A 6,000-nucleotide genomic window follows, 5' to 3' on the forward strand; every position below is an offset into this window, starting at 1 on the left:
ACAGAACATAGTGTAGGAGCCTATCACCTGTTTCTGTAGCGCAACGCAGCTTGATGTACAAGTACACACCCTGGACAGGACACCAGTCTATCTCCTCAGAACACCAGTCTATCACCTGTTTCTGTAGCACAAGGTAGCTTGATGTACCAGTACACACCCTGGACAGGACACTAGTCTATCTCCTCAGTACACCCCCTGGACAGGACACTAGTCTATCTCCTCAGTACACCCCCTGGACAGCACACCAGTCTATCACCTGTTTCTGTAGCACAAGGTAGCTTGATGTACCAGTACACACCCTGGACAGGACACTAGTCTATCTCCTCAGTACACCCCCTGGACAGGACACTAGTCTATCTCCTCAGTACACCCCCTGGACAGCACACCAGTCTATCACCTGTTTCTGTAGCACAAGGTAGCTTGATGTACCAGTACACACCCTGGACAGGACACTAGTCTATCTCCTCAGTACACCCCCTGAACAGGACATTAGTCTATCTCCTCAGCACACCCCCTGGACAGGACACTAGTCTATCTCCTCAGTACACCCCCTAGACAGGACACTAGTCTATCTCCTCAGGACACCCCCTGGACAGGACGCTAGTCTATCTCCTCAGTACACCCCCTGAACAGGACACTAGAATATCTCAATACACCCCCTGGACAGGACACTAGTCTATCTCCTCAGTACACTCCCTGGACAGTACACTAGTCTATCTCCTCAGTACACCCCCTGGACACGACACTAGTCTATCTCCTCAGTACACCCCCTGGACAGGACACTAGTCTATCTCCTCAGCACACCCCCTGGACAGGACACTATAATATCTCAATACACCCCCTGGACAGGACATTAGTCTATCACAGGTTCTTACCCCCAATCTATCTCCTCAGTACACCCCCTGGACAGGACACTAGTCTATCTCCTCAGTACAGGACACTAGTCTATCTCCTCAGTACACCCCCTGGACAGGACACTAGTCTATCTCCTCAGTACACCCCCTGGACAGGACACTAGTCTATCACAGGTTCTTAGCCCCAATCTATCTCCTTAATGCTGAGTGCCAAGCAGAGATACATCCAGTCCCATTTTCACAGTCTTTGGTATGACTCAGCCAGGGATTGAACTCACAACCTTCCAATCTCAGGATGGACACTCTAATCACAAGGCCCCTGAGTTGGTGTTGATGTGGTTAGCTAATACGTAAAATACCAATCCAACTGTCAGCAATGTGTGAGCAAGGGAACACGACCAACGCAAGGTCACACAATTCACATAATTAAAAAAATAAATAAGTTCAATTTGTTATGAATTAATCAGTCTAAAACGAGGAGGCTTATGTTATAAAAATTAAAATTCTGTTAGCTGGAAACAGCTCTGCAGTCAGCATGCCAATTGTATGCTCCCTCAAAACTTGAGACATCTGTGGCATTGTGTTGTGAGACAAAACTGCACATTTTAAAGTGGCCTTTTATTGTCGCCAGCACAAGGTGCACCTGTGTAATGATCGTGCTGTTTAATCAGCTTCTTGATATGCCACACCTGTCAGGTGGATGGATTATCTTGGCAAAGGAGAAATGCTCACTAACAGGGATGTAAACAAATTTGTGAACACAATTTGAAAGAAATACGATTTTTGTCCGTATGGAACATTTCTAGGGATCTTTTATTTCAGCTCATGAAACATGGGACCAACACTTTACATGTTGCGCTAATATTTTTGTTCAGTCTATTATAGTCCACCGAAGAAGGAAAAACAAATAGGAATATGACAAATCTGAGAAACATGAACCAAAAACAGGGCAAATGTATCAATAAATGAATCAATAAACAGATCAATAGATAAATAAATAAATACCTTTTTTTACATTGATCTTTTTTTTTTAAGAAATAAAAGATAAATAAATATAAATATATATATATACAGTGGGGAGAACAAGTATTTGATACACTGACGATTTTGCAGGTTTTCCTACTTACAAAGCATGTAGAGGTCTGTAATTTTTATCATAGGTACACTTCAACTGTGAGAGAAGGAATCTAAAACAAAAATCCAGAAAATCACATTGTATGATTTTTAAGTAATTAATTTGCATTTTATTGCATGACATAAGTATTTGATACATCAGAAAAGCAGAACATAATATTTGGTACAGAAACCTTAGTTTGTAATTACAGAGATCATACGTTTCCTGTAGTTCTTGACCAGGTTTGCACACACTGCAGCAGGGATTTTGGCCCACTCCTCCATACAGACCTTCTCCAGATCCTTCAGGTTTCGGGGCTGTCGCTGGGCAATACGGACTTTCGGCTCCCTCCAAAGATTTTCTATTGGGTTCAGGTCTGGAGACTGGCTAGGCCACTCCAGGACCTTGAGATGCTTCTTACGGAGCCACTCCTTAGTTGCCCTGGCTGTGTGTTTCGGGTCGTTGTCATGCTGGAAGACCCAGCCACGACCCATCTTCAATGCTCTTACTGAGGGAAGGAGGTTGTTGGTCAAGATCTCGCGATACATGGCCCCGTCCATCCTCCCCTCAATACGGTGCAGTCGTCCTGTCCCCTTTGCAGAAAAGCATCCCCAAAGAATGATGTTTCCACCTCCATGCTTCACGGTTGGGATGGTGTTCTTGGGGTTGTACTCATCCTTCTATTCCTCCAAACACGGCGAGTGGAGTTTAGAGCAAAAATCTCTATTTTTGTCTCATCAGACCACATGACCTTCTCCCATTTCTCCTCTGGATCATCCAGATGGTCATTGGCAAACTTCAGACGGGCCTGGACATGCGCTGGCTTGAGCAGGGGGACCTTGCGTGCGCTGCAGGATTTTAATCCATGACGGCGTAGTGTGTTACTAATGGTTTTCTTTGAGACTGTGGTCCCAGCTCTCTTCAGGTCATTGACCAGGTCCTGCCGTGTAGTTCTGGGCTGATCCCTCACATTCCTCATGATCATTGATGCCCCACGAGGTGAGATCTTGCATGGAGCCCCAGACCGAGGGTGATTGACCGTCATCTTGAACTTCTTCCATTTTCTAATAATTGTGCCAACAGTTGTTGCCTTCTCACCAAGCTGCTTGCCTATTGTCCTGTAGCCCATCCCAGCCTTGTACAGGTCTACAATTTATCCCTGATGTCCTTACACAGCTCTCTGGTCTTGGCCATTGTGGAGAGGTTGGAGTCTGTTTGATTGTGTGTGTGGACAGGTGTCTTTTATACAGGTAACGAGTTCAAACAGGTGCAGTTAATACAGGTAATGAGTGGAGAACAGGAGGGCTTCTTAAAGAAAAACTAACAGGTCTGTGAGAGCCGGAATTCTTACTGGTTGGTAGGTGATCAAATACTTATGTCATGCAATAAAATGCAAATTAATTACTTAAAAATCATACAATGTGATTTTCTGGATTTTTGTTTTAGATTCCGTCTCTCACAGTTGAAGTGTACCTATGATAAAAATGACAGACCTCTACATGCTTTGTAAGTAGGAAAACCTGCAAAATCGGCAGTGTATCAAATACTTGTTCTCCCCACTGTATATCAATAAATAAATATATCAATAGATCAATAAATACATAAACAGATCAATAAATAAATAAACAGATCAATAAATAAATACAAAGATCGATCAATAAAGAAATGGATCAATAAATAAATACGTAGATCAATAAATAAATAGATCAATACATAAAAAAGGATCAATAAATAGATAAATAAATAGATCAATACATAAAAAAGGATCAATAAATAGATAAATAAATATATCAAAAGATAAATAAATACATAGATAAATAGATACATAGATCAATAGATAAATAAATAGATCAACAGATCAATAAATAGATACATAAATAAATAAATAGACAATATACACTGCATTCAGAAAGTATTCAGACCCCTTGACTCTTCCACATTTTGTTACATTGTAGCCTTATTATTATGCACATTTGTGGCCTGCTGGAGGTCATTTTGCAGGGCTCTGGCAGTGCACCTCCTTGCACAAAGGCGGAGGTAACGGTCCTGCTGCTGGGTTGTTGCCCTCCTACGGCCTCCTCCACGTCTCCTGATGTACTGGCCTGTCTCCTGGTAGCGCCTCCATGCTCTGGACACTACGCTGACAGACACAGCAAACCTTTTTGCCACAGCTCGCATTGATGTGCCATCCTGGATGAACTGCACTACCTGAGCCACTTGTGTGGGTTGTAGACTCCGTCTCATGCTACCACTAGAGTGAAAGCACCGCCAGCATTCAAAAGTGACCAAAACATCAGCCAGGAAGCATAGGAACTGAGAAGTGGTCTGTGGTCACCACCTGCAGAACCATTCCTTTATTGGGGGTGTCTTGCTATTTGCCTATAATTTCCACCTTTTGTCTATTCCATTTGCACAACAGCATGTGAAATTTATTGTCAATCAGTGTTGCTTCCTAAGTGGACAGTTTGATTTCACAGAAGTGTGATTGACTTGGAGTTACATTGTGTTGTTTAAGTGTTCCCTTTATTTTTTTGAGCAGTGTATATATATATATATAGATAGAGAGAGAGAGAGAGAGAGAGAGAGAGAGAGAGAGAGAGAGAGAGAGAGAGAGAGAGAGAGAGAGAGAGAGAGAGAGAGAGAGAGAGAGAGAGAGAGAGAGAGAGAGAGAGGGACTTACTTTATTTTTATAGCTTAGTTTATTTGCCGTTAGTCAGCACCTCTACACTAAATCATTTTCTCTGGGTATGCGCCAGCTCATGCTTTTTTACCAGTCTGCGTGATCAAAACAATCTTGAAGCATAGATTGCGATTGGTCGGACCAATGTTGAAGAATCCTTACCACGGTTGCTTCCTGCTTAAGTTTCTGCCTGTAGGCAGGGAGGAGGCGTGATCCGATTTGTCGAAGGGAGGGCAGGGGAGGGCGTTGTAGCCGTCCCAGAAGGGAGAGTAACAATGGTCAAGCTTGATCTCTCCGCGTTTGATAGAATTTCGGGAGCGCTTTCCTCAGATGTACTTTATTAAAGACCCCAGGTACAATACATTCTCTCTGGAGGTGATGCAGTCGGCATTTGATGGTGAGGTATTCCAGAGCTGGAAAACAAAATTACTTGAGTTCCTGTACCTTACCACAATCACACCATAAGTTGTTAATCATGAGACATACCGCTCCACCCCTGTGTTTCCTGGAGAGTTCCTTCTTCCTTGACTGCGCGATGAACAGAGAACCCCGCTGGCTGTATAGATGGGGGCAATATATCCAGAGAGAGCCACGATTCAGTAAAACAGAGCATGTTACAGTCCCTTATGTCTCTCTGAAGGAAACCTTGGTCCTGACCTCTTTTTTGCTTTTTTTTGTCGAGTTGTGCTTTTATGTAATATATCTTTTAATAACCTTACAGGGCCTGGCCCACTCTACCGTACCTCCTTGCCCATCCAAATAAAATATTGATCATTTATTTAACCAAGACGTGCGCCGACAGAAAGATATTCCTCTCAGATAAAGCATCCGAGCGAGCGAAACAGCACCTCTCTGTCTCAGTATGTGTAGACCATGTATCTGATGCTGTCTGGACAGCGAAACAGCACCTCTCTGTCTCAATATGTGTAGACCATGTATCTGATGCTGTCTAGACAGCGAAACAGCACCTCTCTGTCTCAGTATGTGTAGACCATGTATCTGATGCTGTCTGGACAGCGAAACAGCACCTCTCTGTCTCAATATGTGTAGACCATGTATCTGATGCTGTCTGGACAGTGAAACAGCTCCCCTCTGTCTCAGTATGTGTTGACCATGTATCTGATGCTGTCTGGACAGTGAAACATTGCCCCTTTTTTAATGTACAGATAGCGAGTAGCTGCTATAATCTCATGTGTGAGTTAAAACAAGTCCTGAGGTTACAGTTATGCTATGGCAATGACAGTAATCAGAGAAATCACTTACTTTGAACTAAAACGGAATCTCATACCAAACACTACAACCACTTCGCCCACTCGATTTGCTCGTTCACAAGTCAATTGAGTCAATCGAGT

This window comes from Salvelinus alpinus, chromosome 7 (genome assembly GCF_045679555.1).
Source record: "Salvelinus alpinus chromosome 7, SLU_Salpinus.1, whole genome shotgun sequence".
Taxonomy (NCBI): domain Eukaryota; kingdom Metazoa; phylum Chordata; class Actinopteri; order Salmoniformes; family Salmonidae; genus Salvelinus; species Salvelinus alpinus.